Source organism: Anomalospiza imberbis, chromosome 2 (assembly GCF_031753505.1).
Source record: "Anomalospiza imberbis isolate Cuckoo-Finch-1a 21T00152 chromosome 2, ASM3175350v1, whole genome shotgun sequence".
Taxonomy (NCBI): Eukaryota; Metazoa; Chordata; class Aves; order Passeriformes; family Viduidae; genus Anomalospiza; species Anomalospiza imberbis.
The window spans coordinates 35,020,646-35,036,187 of record NC_089682.1 but is presented as its reverse complement, the minus strand read 5'-3'; the positions used below and the strand labels follow the sequence as shown (position 1 = coordinate 35,036,187).

General features: G+C 45.7%; 1 long non-coding RNA gene and 1 pseudogene across 1 annotated transcript; both read left to right on the top strand.

Annotated features, from left to right (window-relative positions):
• The first annotated feature begins 3,385 nt into the window (after positions 1 to 3,385).
• On the top strand, positions 3,386 to 6,396 carry LOC137468520 (zinc finger protein 286A-like; annotated as a pseudogene).
• A 746-nt stretch (positions 6,397 to 7,142) lies between these two features.
• Positions 7,143 to 12,119, top strand: LOC137468655 (uncharacterized). The gene is made up of 2 exons (XR_010996084.1): positions 7,143 to 9,674; positions 9,723 to 12,119. It is a non-coding gene; the product is annotated as an uncharacterized lncRNA (long non-coding RNA).
• Positions 12,120 to 15,542: the final 3,423 nt, after the last annotated feature.

The window sequence follows — 15,542 nt, the reverse complement described above, 5'->3', positions numbered from 1 at the left end:
TTCTACCACTGATTAAGTACTATGCCCCCCCAGATCAGCTGCTTTCCTTTCTGCCCTGAAGTTAAGCCTGGCAGTAAGATGTCACAGCTCCTGCTTGTTCCGTGGTTTAAATCCAGTTGGAAATGAAACACCACACAACCTCTCGCTCAATCCCCCTCACTCCTCTTCAGCCCGGGGGAATGGGGAGGAGAATCAAAAGTAAAACTTTTAGATTGAGATAAGAACAGTTTCATGATTGAAAACGCAGTCAAATGTAATAATTATGGTAAATAATAATCATAATATAAAGGGAAAGGAAAAAAAAAAAAAAAAAAGAGTGAGCACTTGTTCACCCCCTTCCTGAAACCAGATTGGTCCCACTTCCAAGTAACCTTCCAAGTAACCAAGCTTATACGCTGGGCATGAGTTCTATGGTGCGGAATATCCCTTCAGCCAGTTCCAGTCACCCATCCCGGCTATGCCCCCTCCCACTTTGCTTTCGTGCAGCCCCTCACTGGCAGAACATCACACACACACGTCAAAAAAGGGAAAAAAAAAGGGGGGGGGGTGGGGGAAATTCCTTGACTTGGGATAAAGACGACTTAGCAGAAACCAAAGCACCAGTGTGCCATCAACATTATTTGTCACGCTGAATCCGGGTGGTGGGGCTGCGGGGCGGGGTTATCCCGGCAATGCGGGGGGATACCCGGGGCAGCGGGGGCTTATCCCGGGGATGCGGGAGGTTATCCCGGGGCTGGGGGGTGGTATCCCGGTGCAGAGGAGAAGCCCCCCAGGACTCCCCGGTTCCCGCCCCGCCCAGGAAGCGCCCTTTGCCCGCGGAGCAGGATCCGGGAGCAGCCCTGCAGGTAGGCTGGGCGCTGTCCCCGCCCGCCGGGATCGGGGTCGGGGCCGGGAGAGCCGAGGCCAGGCTTTGAACACCTCCCAGCGCAGAGCCTTTGTGTGCCGGCCCTGCGGAGCAAGGAGGCAGGAGACAGAGGAGGAGCAGCTTGTTCCTTCTGAGGCAGAAGACAGAGGAGGAGCAGCTTGTTCCTTCTGCCGCTGCCATCCCTGCCCGCTTGCGTCCCTTGCCGAGAGCGCAGTTCCCCCGTTCCCATCCGCCGCACAGCAAACGCCTCGCCCTTCCCAGCGCCCAGCCAGTGCTTCTGATGGCACCAGCTCCGCTCCCCGGCTCGGTGGGAAATCCTTGTCCCCCCCGCCACTTGTCATGGCCTTGCCGTTCTGCCTCCTGTTCCCCAGCCCTAGTGTATGATCAAGTGTATAACCGAGTCTGACAGCGCAGGGAAGGGGGCTCCCACCACACCGATGGGTGCAGCTGCATAATTAACAGCCTTCTGTGATTAAAAAAAAAAAAAAAAAAAAAAAAGTCGTCACCTTTTGATTGTACTGCAAGCATCATCTGTCCCAAAAAGTAGCTGGGGATAGGAAGATTTGGACGTGCCCGGCACGACCATGGGGAGAGCACTTGGCTGCTGGTGGCACATCAGGAGCACGGGAAGCTGAAAGGGTGGAGCTCTGCACTAGGATGAGGCCCATGACCCCCACACCTCGCTCCAGCCATGGCAGGAATACAGGGCTGAGGGGTCGGAAGAGAAATTGAGTAGCCAAGGTAAAGAGCATCCATTGTAGGACCCAGATGCAAAAACGAGCTGTGGCAACAATAAAGCCAAAGCCCTGGGAAAAATGTGATGTGTTTGCAAAGCCCTCGATGGAGGTCCAAATTGGGTACCCTTCATACCTTGTCTTAGTAAAGCTGTGGACAGGAACTTCACGCACACAGATGATCTTCCTGTTTTGGTTTTCACATTCAAGCAATAACTCAGTACACCCAAGGCTATTCTTCTGCTAGTAACAGATGAAATCCCTGCAGGAGTGTCCCTTCTGTTGATGCAGTTTGTGCCCTCCTTTCATGGGGACATGACTGGGACCCTGGGAAAGGAGGAAGTTCTTTCTTCCTCCTGACTACCCTGTCGTATAGAAGTTACCTGCTTCCTGCCATAGCAAATCTGAGCATAGCAGCAGTGTGTCTGTGACAACCTGAACTAGGAATTTTTGCAGGATCAGAAGGGAACTCTTCTTTCTACCCTGTCTGCCTGCTGAGATGCTCCCCAGTGCAGTGGTTGTTGGGCATTTGTCAGGTGCTGGTACCACCTCTGAAATGCTGATGGATTTGCTCCTCCAAAGTTCCTGTTTGTTGACAGCTTTCAGAGCAAAACCCTTCTGTTTGTGGTGAGCTGCCCAGGGGGGAATATCTGTGTGTGGACACGGTTCTGACTGCAGCTCTGGAGCGGGGGCTGCCCATCTGGTGCACCTTGCAGCATGTAAATAACTTGGGCTGGCTGTAAATAGCTTGGAGTGGCAAAATCCTGAGAGCTCCAGGGCTGCAGAAAGCAACTTCTCTTTATATATCAGCTTGGAACTGCTGGAGACAATCTGTCTGCACAGGTGGTCCACTTCAGCATTCAGCAAATACTTGAAGTAGGGACTCAGATTGAGGTGGTTTTTTAATTATTATTTTTGCTAAAGCTTTCATTTTGCTCATCTGTTTATGTTTTCCTTCATGATTCTGCAGCTCACAATTGCAGCCTTTCTCTTTTGCTTGCTCACTTCCTTCTGTTCAGCTTTGCCACGGAGAATGAAAGATTTCAAGACTGGTGGTTTTTTAATCCCTGGCATCTGAGGTACAAAACTGTCCTGTTCACCTGAGCTGTCTCCTTGATTCTGACACTATCCAATCCCTTATTCCCATCGTTAAATAGCTGCTGGTGGATGAAGTGGTCTGAGCACCCATCAGTTTGCAGTGTTTTGCCCATCTGTCCAGTAAGTCAGCTCCATCTGGAGCTTGAGTGGTTGTGCAGCATCTTTGAAGTGAAGAAAAAAAATAACCCTAAAGATTAAAAGCAGGCTGGGGGGAAGTAATGTCTTTAAAGCTTTAAAAATATTCCCATGAGTGCTCTCAGCTTTAGCTGTGGTACATGTCACTCCCTGCTCCTAGATTTATCCCCCCAGTATCCCTTCCCTGCTATCTTTGATTCTTACCTTTTAAAATAAAATGGGATCTTTATTACCATTATATTTTCCTTCTTCTTCTGCTTTTTTTCTGCAGCAACTGCTAATGCCAGCCCTCTTGATGCTAACTTCTATTGCTTACTGTTTGGCTGGTTTTGGCCTCAAAACAGTAGATACTGACAGAAAAATTCTTGTCTTGGGTGTTGGTGGCATTTGTAAGGGCAGCCTGCCCAACAGTTGCATTCATGGTGGTTGTTGGAGCTCAGCAGGGATGCCAGGCTGGGAAGTGACAGAATCCAGCTAGAGTAGACAAGACATCAAGTTGGTTTTTTGTTGGGTTTGTCCGCCTCAGCCTCAGAGTCTTGGGGGAGAAAGAAGAGATAGCAAATACAAAAATCAGGTTATGGTGTCTAAGAAGTAATCTTCTATTTAAAATACTTTTAGGAGAGTAATTAGACTTTTGGCTGTCATTATTGAAGAAATAGGTGTAAGTGTGGCTGGGTTTTGCTCTTTTCTGACACCTGTATCTATGATTACTCTCATCCAGTTCTAAGCCCAGCACGTCTGGTGCCATGTCCTGATGTGTATCACTTATCAGAAAAGGGGCAACCTTGAGTCTCCTTCAGGAAAAATATCTGACACCAGATGCCTCAGTAGTACACAAGATGTCCATAAATGTTTGTTGCTCGGTTGACTCCATTTCTTTAAGTGACCACTCTGTTTGTTCCTAATATTCAGCAGGGGCAGTAGATTTTAAGACCTCTTGCTGAATATTCAACTAAGATTGCTTTTGTTTGCTCCTGCAGGAAGAGTTCCTGGTTGCTGAATCTGATGTCACTGCACAGATGGACCAGGGAGAAGAGCGAGAATACAAAGCCTTGGAGGAGACACACATGGGTGAGGAGCAAATTATGTTAAGTTTATAGACACAGAGCAAGCAAAATGCTCTTTGGGCTGCCTCAGTGCTATTTGAGCCACTCTATTTTATGCAGGTCACATTGAGACTTGCTCTTTCCCCCTCAGGGAAGACAGCCTGCTTGCCTATGTCAGCTTGCAGGTAAGGGTGTGTAGGAAAAGGGAATATTAGGAATGTGTGAAGGTTTTTTGGGGATAAGGAGACACCTGTAGCATTGCCCTTGGCTCTGCTGTTCATGGCACATCTGCTCAGGGTCGTGTGATGAGGCTGTAGAGCCTCTCCAGCTGGGTTTCCATTTGCTCCCAGTCTTCCCTTTACTGCTTCTCCTACATGGTTCAAACAAGGCTCCCTAAGGTAACAGCTTGCCTGTTTGCTGTGCCAAATCCCAGTGGGAATCACAGCCATACTTTTTTTCCCAGGTGGTGAGCTGGGGCCCCTTCCAGATCACCTTGAAAGCGCGTATCTGCAGGACGTGTTGGCAGCGGGCTCCAGAGGAGGAGAGGAACAGTTTGGGGACAGCCATGGAAGTCAGTGTGGCTGCTCAGATGCCCGGCAAGGTGGCTGTGAGGAGGAAGAGGAGGTTAAGCTGCCCTGCTCTGACATCAGCCCGGTGAAAAGGCGGGCGAGAAGGGCGGCAGCTTCACGGTGAGCCCCTCACGTGGAGCATCCCACCATCTGCTCCGAGTGTGGCAAGGGCTTCAGCCAGAGCTCCCACCTCATCCAGCACCTGCGCTGAGTGCGGCAAGGCCTTCAACCAGAGCTCCAAGCTCCTCAAGCCGTACACGTGCAGCGAGTGCGGGAAGTTCTTCAGCGGCATCTCCTCCTGTCGGAGTCCAAGAATCCCTCTGGCTGCCCTGGCTGTCTCCAGACCCTGGCAGGGGTCTCGGAGACCCTGGCATGAAGTCAAAAACACCTGTGGCTTCAATTTTAGCCTGTGGAAAACTGCCAGCTCTGGATGAGGAATTACAAGTCACAAGGGTTTTAGTAGTGTGATATTTAAACTAACACAGGGTGGAAAAATAGAATTTTGGGGTTTTTAAGATAAGGGGTTCAGGGGACAAGATGGAGGGATTTGGGCATGTCCTGACCTTCTTCTTGTTCTTCTTGTCCTCCATGTCTTGCTGTGATAGTGACACTTTTCTATTGGTTTAAGATAGGGACACACTGTCCAACATAAATGTTAGGTATTGGTAATAAATTGTAAACATAGTGTACATAACTTTTGATATAAAAGGTAAACACCGCCCAACAGGGCAGAGCAGAATGCCATGGCTGCCTTGCTGAGAGGATCTCGGCAGGTCAGAGAGAAAATATTGTAGATAAGAAATAATAAACCACCTTGAAAAAGCAACTGGAAGCATTCCAAGACCGCTTCTGCAGCGACGTTCGGGCTAAGGAAGCAAAGACTCTTTTCGGATCTCTCTTGGGATCACTCTGACCTATAGGAACCCTGAGAGAGAAGAAATCCACACCACCTGCATCAAGCACTAGCGCATGCACACGGGCCAGCGGCCCTACAAGCGCGCGGCCTGCAGGAAGGGCTTTGGCCGGCACCACCGCCTCCCACAGCACCAGCGGGCCCACACCGGCTGGCGTGCGGCCCTATGGCTGCAGGCAGTGCAGGAAACGCTTCGGGCAGAGCTCTGACCTCATCAACCACACGCGCACCTCTCGGGGTCTGGGTGTTGGGATGACCCCAGGGTTGTAAAAGTCCTTGTTCTCCCAGCGTGTGCAGCCAAAGAAGGAGACTGAATGCGTAGGATTGGCTTCTCAAGGTTGTTTATTTTTCCTTATCTCTAACATTCTTTCTCTGACCTGCTGAGCTCTGTCTAGCAAGTCAGCCATGGCATTCTGTCCCCAATCTCAGGCGGCATTTACATTTTATACTCAAAACTACATGTGCTATGTTTACAATAATGTGCCAATATCTATCACTTATATTAGAGAGTGTGTCTCTACCTTAAACCAATAGAAAAGTGTCACCATCACAGCAAGACATGGAGGGCAAGAAGAAGGAGAAGGCCAGGACACGCCCAAATCCCTCCATCTGGTACCCTCTCAGCCCCATTCTAAAAACCCCAAAATTCTACTTTTTCACCCTGTGTTAACTCAACTATCACATTACTCAAACCCTTGTGGCTTGTAATTCCTCATACAAAGTTGGCAGCTTTTTCCACAGGTTAAAATTGAAGCCACAGGTGTTCTTGACACCGTGCCAAGGTCTCCAAGCCCCCTGCCAGGGTCTGGAGACAGCCAGGGCAGCCAGAGGGATGTCCTGGACTCCGATTCTCACCCACACCAGGGAGAAGCCGTACAAGTGTAGGCAGTGCGGCCGCGGCTTCAGCGGCAGCTCCAGCCTCACCAAACACACCCGCATCCACAGCAGGCAGCAGCCCCACTGCTGCTGCCGGTGCAGGGAGAGCTTTTGCCTCCAGCTTCAGCTGGTGCGGCACCAGAAGCACCACACAGAGTAGTTGGTGGAGAGGAGAAGGCTCCATGGATCATAGGAAGCTGGCTGGTGTTGGGAAGACATAAAGCTGCTCCCTGGACATCTTGGGCATGAATTTTGGTGGAGGAAGCCCTCAGAGCCTGTCCCTTTTTTTTTTCGCTTTTAAATTTTTTTTTTTACTTTGTGGTATTCACACGTCCTCTGGACAGAGAGAGACTTAGCTTTCTCAGGATTTTTCCTGAGAGAAGCTGTGAGAGAAGCAGAGAAAAGAATGATCAAAACAATTCGTATCTCACTTGCTGCTGCTCATTGTTGTGCACATGTGGAATGTGTTAGAGAGATTGTTTATCCAAGGTGATTTCTTAATTGGACACTGGTGAGGGTGATTGATTGACCAATTAGGTCACAGCTGTGTAGGGACTCGGTGGAGAGAGTCACAGGTTTTTCTAGTTAGTTGGTGATAGTTCTTGTTAGTGTAATATAGTTATAGTATATTACAGTATAATAAAGTAATTAATTAGCCTTCTTGTATCATGGAGTTCTGTGCATCATTCTTCCCACATCAGGCATCACAGCACCGATATTACTTTTTTGTTGTTGTTATTGGATTTATCCAAATCTGTTAGTGAGCACTGCCCAAACACTCAAGCAGGGACACCAGCCACTGCTGAATGAATTAAATGAACTAGAGCACAATCACTGTGGTGCAGTAGTTGTTGTGAGCCTCTCTTTCGGGGATGAAGAACATAAACGTACTTACACAGTATGGTACATTCAAGGACAGAGAGAACCTAGAGATGTTCCAAGGATCAGTGTCTTTTTTTGCTATGTCTAGAGAGGAGTGATTTTTATCCCAGAAAAAAACAGCTAAAAATTGTACCTGTTTTCTGAATAAGCTGCCTGTGTTTTCCCTCACAGTAAGGTCGCAGCCTGGGATCATTGCTTCCCAGAGAATCCACGTCTCCCACGTGCCAGCAGTCTTGGTTTTAGATGGTGTTTGCATCTATTTATTTGAAACCCCCGCAACGCTGTGCTGGGAGCCTCTGTGTGCATATTGTGGGCCCAGCTGATGCTGTTCTGGGACCATGTCTATGGAACAGTGTGTTAGCTGGGTTGTATCATTGTTAAATTGACAATTCCACAAATCATGCTGCTGTCTGACAGCTTAGTCCTAAGCAGCAGTTAACTAAACTAACATCCTAATAGGTGTTTCTCTCAGAGTCTTGTTTAGGTGCTTTTGTGGGTGGCACTTTATGAATGTTTTTATAAGGCTTTAAAAAGTATTTAGGATGACTTTTTCAATTGTGGTCTTTTAATTGTCTGATGAACTGAAAATGAACAGGAAAATGATGAACAGAAAAATGATGGCACTTGAAAAATAAGCTGTGTCAAACTGATTTTATATTAAATGTTAAACATTTTTTTCTTGCATAAAACTTTTGAATTCAAATACCATGGTTATGCATTGTTAATGATTACAAAAAGGTAATTACGATTTCTTGACTGATTCCGAGAATTTCTGTGAAGTTTTTGTGAGTGGTTTTGACAGTTTTAATAATTACTTTCGAAGGAACATGAGGGATGCAGGATTTTGAGAAAGCAGAAGGATCTGACCTCTGAAGAGGTCTTCTTCACTTTGAGGAGGAGAATACTACTACTGGAAGTCTGTCCTTAGTAGGAATTCTAGTTCAGGCGACTGCTTGTTACGGGGGAGGAGGAGGGAACTGGCAGTAATAACAAAGATGTTAATATCTCTAGCATGGAAGAACTCCCTGTAATGAGTGTGGCAGTATATACTGAAATGCCTGTTCCACCCACGAAGACAAATGGGAAGAAATCACTGTGTGCTTCAGGCAAGAAAACGAAGCCGTCAGATCTATTGTGCTACAGAATTTTTATTTTCAGCACCACACATGGGTCTGGTGCAAACAATGAGCTTTCACACAGGGGTGAGCTCCCAAATGGGGGAGATCACTTAGGGAAGAGAGAATGCCCAGCATGAACAGCACAGGATCCCTAGGAAACAAGCAAGCTGTGACCAGAATATGGCTGGAATTAGTGTCTGAGTAATGTGGATACATCTGTGCCTCCCTTAGCCACCAACTGCTGCCACAAAGGGCACAGCTTCTTGCTCCATTGGCAGCAGATCTGGTTTAAGTCATTTGGTCTCTACTCCTACCTTCTCCCTGAGAGCCTGAACTAATACAGTTGTGCTGAGTAAGTATTCACATGGCTGTGCTCTTAAGATCCATGAGATGATCCATGCTTTTTAATTGACAGACTTCTCAGAGTTCATTCCAAACTCGATTAGTCCAATCTAGACCACAGGCTCATGAGGAGTAGGGTATGTACCACTGAGAGGCTTGGGGTCAAAGAAAAGACAGGCCAAAAAAAAGTAAAGAAATCATATGGCCAGTATTGCAGTTAGCTCCCAAAAAAGACATCAATTAAGAGGTTTGTTGCTTTTCTTCCTCTTTTTTTTTTTAATGTTTCTAAGAAGGGCTAGACCTGAAAAGGCCTGACACATTGCCTTTGTTGTTTCTGCATTCCCAGCCCCATCAGAAAGTCCATTGCCACCAGAGGATGGAAACTACTATTAATTTTGGTGTTGTCCTTAGTGCACATGCTGTTACCAAAGCATTTATTTATTCTGAATGGTAATTCTGCCCCCATAAAGTGGCTGGAAAGATGTCTCTTGCCTCAGAGTTGGAGTTGCAGCCAGTTGTGTACATTTGTGGAATGGACAAAGCAAGCCCAGGGGGGTGACATTTACAGAGTAAAAGGTGCCAGGAGCACAGAAGCCAAGCACTATTAACCCAGGTAACTCTTCTGCTCTAATACTGTTTCTGTTAGTTTTTCAAACTAGGCACGTGGAGAAGTTGCTGATGGGCATTATCTGCACCCAGTAAGTCCTCACACAGGCACTGCTGCTGTGCACTCACTCTCCACTCCTGCCTGACAAGCCAGGGCACTTTGTGCTCTCTCTGTTCAGTCATTACAAATCCCCTGGTTCAGAGCCCACAGCACCCAGTTCAGCTTCTTTACATGTTAATTCAGTTCTCTTAGCTGGGAGCCAGGCAGAGTGGGAGAACTATGAACATCTGAGGACATTTTCTTATTCTCTGTTAGTCATTCATTGAGGTACAGGAAGAATGGGCAGCGGGCCATTTTGGGATCAGCCTCTTTCTAGAGATGGCAAACAAAACTGCTGTGAGGACTTGCCTGACTGCATGACTTCTCAGAGAGCTGGCTGTCATGTTCTAAAAATGCCAGGTTGCCACCTAACTAGTTGTGGCCTGGACAGTATGTTGGTTTTGGTTTATCTTATGCCCTGGTCTTCTAGACTTGTAGCTCTTGCTGCAAGTGCCCCCATGGACAGCCTTGTTCATCTGGCAGTGAGAGTGACTGAATGTGGGCTGTGGCAAACAATTTTACTCCAAAATATACTATATAGAGAGAATATAGGACACTAATACCTTATGCAGAGCAGATGGGCAGGGACAGCACCCAGGTTGACTCCCTGGGGCTGTATTACCCAAGGGTGAAACAACATAAGAGTCCTTATCAACTGAGTAAGATGATCGATGCTCATGGAGCACTTTTGTGTTGCCACTTGATGTGCTGAAGCACACCAGCATGTTACCCTTCCCTTTGCTTGAATTTAGTTAATCTGCAGGCAGCTGTTTTCCTCTTCCAGACTCTCCCTACTGGCTGCTTCACAAACACCAGTGTTCTCCCTCACTCACCTAAACAGTTTGTCCAGTATTTTGACCATTACTTTTTTGTTTTCCTATTAATCTGAACTAGTTTAATCATAAAATCAGGTGTAATTTAGATGCTCAAACAGGAAATCAGTTAAGCTTAGCTGCAAGGGCAGCTTTCTAATTGATTTTCTTGCAAGTAAGGTTTGAGCTTTTCACAGAAGTGTGTGGATCTCAGATGTTCCCAGCAATACTTGGGATGCTATCCACACTGCCTTTCAAAGATCTTTGAAGTAATACAAAACTAGGCTTCTGCTCTTCAAACACATTTTGAAATGTGTTCTCTGCATGCTGCACATGCTTGAGTGTTGAACTTTTATATAGACTTAGAATTCTCTTGAAATCCTCTAAAGCCCCTTGTTTTTGGGAGCTCTGTAACCCCAGGCTCATTGATATGATGAGAGAAGTTGGGACTCTTAGGAATTGTTTCATCTACAATGCAGCATCTTCTCTTAATTAAGAAGTGTCTCTCATCAGGATGACAGGCTGTCCATGGAGACCTCTTGATTACAGAGCTCTGCTACAGTAACTTTCCTTTTACAGTTATTCACAAGAACCAGCCTAGGTTGCATTTTACTGAAACTGGGGAGAGAAATTTTTCATTCAGACACCATACTGGCCTGAACAGAAGGCAGCCTCGGATCTCTCTTCTGAGGAGCAAAGACAAAAACTTATATATATAAAAATATATATTTCTATTTAAAGAGGGAAAAAAAAAGAAAAAAAAAAAAACCCCACCCAAACCCCAAACACATTTCATAATTTCCTTCCCCCAGTACTAATTGAAGCATACCTTAGGCTCAGAGGCTACTACCCACACAAATTCTGCCACTCTGTGCATGGGGTGAAGGCCTTTCAGTGCATGGGACCAAGTACTCTCCAAGCCTTGGCAGCTCAAGCTCCACAAAGATGCAGTTCCAAGTTGCATCAGTTGGTTCTGGCTGCCAGGGTTGCACATTGCTGTCTCTGTAAATTGGCTGCACTGGGGTGTGGTGTGCACTGTGGTTTTACCAATTTGAGTCGTTTTACTCTCTCAGAAATCCTGAGCACTTGATTGTGCTGAAAGCTTCAGCTCAAGAAGCTGGGACTCCAAGTTATAAAGAAAAGCATTCCAGGTACCAGGTCCAGACACCCTTTCTGTATGCACTCAGTAATTGTGGCCAAGTTCATGCATGAAGATTTGTAGGACCTGCATTTTAGACAGGTATTGCTCAAACTTTAACTGCATAGGCCTACTCTTCAAAGTCTAAGATTGCCAAAAATCTGAAAGAGAAATCCAGGGGGTGTTTACATAGCTAAGATAGCCTTCATTTTAGTGACCTCATCCTCCTTACAGAATCAGTGATGTGAAGATGAGAGAGGGATTGCAAACCCCTTGTCAGGGATGCTGTCAGCAGCAGGGCTGTTCCCTGAGGGCAGCCAAGAGCCAGCAACAGTAGATCCTGCTGGATTATGTCCTTCCCAACAGGGCACAGTCCTAGGGGCCAGAGGCCTCTGGGCATTCTCACTTGGCTGTCTTGCTTTAACCCATATTTGCCCCTACATGCTCCTGTCAGAGGTCCATTTGCAAGGACCATAGGTGTTTTTTCTGTCACTGCACATAAATTAAATAATGACTAATAGACATACTGGTCCTTAGGAAGGACACAACACTGGGCAGTGTATCTTTACACTTTTTACACACTTTACATAAGGTAAAGATTGTAGCTTTTTGTGCTACTGCTTTACCTGATCTCCACCCTACTGGATGTTAAAACTCCTTGCCAAAACTTGTAATTCCAAGGTGAGCAGGCCTGAGGCCTGTAGAAAGACACATTCTGGTTTTGCCAGGAAGCAGAGAACTTGGAGAGACTAAATTAATTAATGATGTAGCAGGCTCTTGAGTGTAAAATGCAACCAGTTGGAGCTCTGCCTCTCACTACCCTGGAGTACCTATTCAGAGACAAGTGCACGGAGTGATTTGTTGCTCAAAGAGAAGATCTGATAACTGGGACATGGAAATCACTCCCACCTGCTCTGGAGAGGCTGATGGAAACCAACATGACATGTAAGCAGAAAGGATTTCTGTCACACAGCAAGGACTAAATGAAAACACTTCACCTGCTGTAATAAGTGCTCCTGTGCTATTTGAGGCAATTTTTTTCAGACTCCTTTCTCTAATTCAGAAATGGCCCTGAATCACAAACCTGTACCTACAGCCAAGTGCTCATGGATAAGTGTGCAAGTTGCAACCAGGAATTACTGTGAGAGCTGCAGGGCACCTCTCCTTGGCTGGCACAGACACTTTCCCACCCAGAAGTGACTTCCTGCAGAGCTCTGAGCTGGGTGACCTCTCAGTGTTTCTGCTGTCAGCTATTCCTCACCTTCATTAGGCTTTAAGCTATGGATGGACACCTTTCCTGCTCCATGTTGGCTTGGAGACTTCTGCAGAGGGGGAGCATTGAGGGTCGGACAGAGGAGTGATAAAAAAGCCTGAAGAAACACTGAGCACTTTTACTGAGAGCACTGAGCACTTTTTTAGGTGGGAAAATAGAGGATGAGTGACAATTTTCAGAGCAAAGGGATGCTGTGCCTTGCACAGGGAAACACAGGGCAGAGCTGGGAGCTGCTTCTCCTGCACCTGACTGCTGATAACAGCTATCAGACACGATCTTAACATGTAAATGCTGTTTAGGTTACACTTACAAACAATGTGAGTCTTAATCCATTGTTTACAACACTGAGACAAGGATCCGAATGAAGTTGATTGTTTATGACACAAAAATAATCAGTCCAGAGTACTGCAGACCTAAGGACAAAGAGGCCAAAAGAAAAGAACATGTCTGTAATAAAAAGATACGTTTTCTGAATTTGAAAAAAAAAAAGGTTTTACATTTGCAAGAGCAGAGGAGAGTTTATCCTTTCTCTGAAGGAGTGTGGCTCCATAGGGTACCTGCATGGATTTTTTAATGAAAATGCTGGGCAGAATGTATTTTCGATGTTATCCTGTGAATGGTACGATATTTATAGAGGGTCTGCTGCTCCACTGGAAAATAATTTGGTTTATTGCCCAGTAATCAAAAAAATGGGTTGAAAACTACTCATGTAAACTGCTCACATCTTAGCAAAAATTGGGCAAATTATTTGCCTGCAGGATAATAAAAAGGCAGATTGGTGGGAGCTTTTCCTGCTTTTATTCTCCATGGTGACAACTCAAAGGCAATGACTTCAATGCTGTATGCATGGCAAATGTATAATGCTTGGTAATTGGGGATGTGGATGTCTACCAAAAAGCTATAAAAGTGTTACATTTTCATTATAGAGTATTGTTACATCCTTCTCCCCCTCATATTGAAAAAGTTCATTACAGGGAAGGACAATCTAAGTAAAATAACAGCAGCAAACAAAGGCACTCACTCAGTGTGTGATGGCTGGGAAATGGCTGTGGTAGGCAGCAACAGAGGCAGGAAAAAAGCCCAACCCATCTGTAAACAGCAAGAGAACTGTACTCCTGGGCCCCGGCTCAAGTTTCCCTGGACTGAATTTTGCTTTTAAGCCAAGCCTGTCAACTTCTAGTTCACACTTCTAACTCACATGCAAGTAATAGCACCTTGGAACTCCATTTGCTTTCTGACTCATTAAATGCTGCTCCTCTCTGCCACTGCTCTCACTAAGGACAATGAAACCTGAATGCATTTGCTCCTGCTGTTTGCACTCCACAACTCTGACTGCAGCTGCCCTGGGGTTAAAAACAATACTGACCCATTTTGAAATTATGTTCAGCCTTAATTTTTAAAATGTTTCCAGTAACACCCCTGCTTGGCCTTGAGAGACTACCTGGAGGGCTTGGGGTTTTGTTGTGGGCATTGTGTATTTTTTGTTTTTATAGGAAGTAAAAGTGCCTTTTTACAAAATGCCACTCATTCTACATCCAAACCGGTTGGAATCCCAAGGCACCACACTAAAGGCTGACTGGAAATAGCCAAAGGAAAGCAGAGGGGTCAGAGAGGCATTACAAGCATGACAAAAAATGACAGGCAAAAGGGAGAGGAGGTGATGGCCTCTCCTGGCAAAGGCCCCTGTGCAGGCAGGGGTGAACGTCAGAAAGAATTATAAAGGTCACAAGAGAATTTATATGGCAATCATGGCAGGTTCCTTCCTTTAGTATTAGCTAACTTTAGATTTCTGCTGTTTCTAATGCTGGTAAATCCAGCTGGCATTTTTGAGATCACATCAAAATGATAGCTGTTCCTTTACATTATGCAGTAGACACCTTCTCTGATCTTCCAGAAAATGAGAAAGGGACTTTACAAGCCCCAGGTGACATGAGGGTGGTTTCAACATCACAGCTTTTGTAGAAAGCAGCCAGCAAAGCCTGATGGAGATGCTTCATCACAGAGGTTTCTGGAATTGTAGGGGCAAATCTGCCACACCTGGTAGATGCCAAAGACATCTTTGCTCCTGGATTCTACTTTGCTCCAGTAAAAAAAGCCCCTTTTAGCTTTTATTTCCACATGTGCCAAACGCTGTACTTGGTGACGAAGAATGGATCCTCACCCACATCTTGTGTGAAAGCTACCTGGAGAAAAAGACAGCTCCATGCAGTTTCTCAATGATCTCCACATCATTAATATCATTTTCAGAATAGCCCAGGCATGATAAAAACCGTGATGCTGCATTTATGTACCTGGAACAGTTTGTGGCAAGGTTTGACAGCTGAAATATTTTGTGATTGCTCCTTCTCAGGGATCTCTCCCAGCAGCTGTCCTTTATCTCTCAGAGATGCAGCTCTGGGGTGCTGATGGCCACCCCTGACCCAACTCCAGTAACAAAGATGGGGAAAGTTACAACTCCAGTTCTCTGTACCATATGCCAGCACAAAGACCTGAGCAATCCTGGCTGCCTGTTTCAGCTCATAAATGTTGAGGGTTTCTCAAAAATTTAAAGTATTCAGAGTGCTAGTTTTGTTAATTTTCCATTTCAGTGGAAATGGAGTGTTCTGAGGATGTTCACACTGAAGCCACCCATTGGAACTTTTACAATGTACTTTAAAGGAATAATGGGATTGATGAGAAGTCATTACCATTGATATTTATTTTCCCATTCCATTATGTCAAAACCTTTTTTTTTCTCCAGTAGCCAAGATCACTTTTTTTGACAGTACAGCCAAATCTACTGCTAAAGCTTGATCCTGCTTTTGCTCTAGGGGCTCTTTTAAATTTTTACAGGATTGTCTCTCATTATCTGTTTTCTTAGCAAATCTCTGTTGTGATGCTGTCATTTTAAGACCACAAACCTCTCCATGTCCTTGACATGATCCAGACATTTGTATCTAGTAAGAAAAGGATTTTAATTTTATGCCAGCAATAAAAATTCATCCCTGGAAAACTTATAATTTAAGACCTCATATTAAGCAGGCTCATTATTTCCC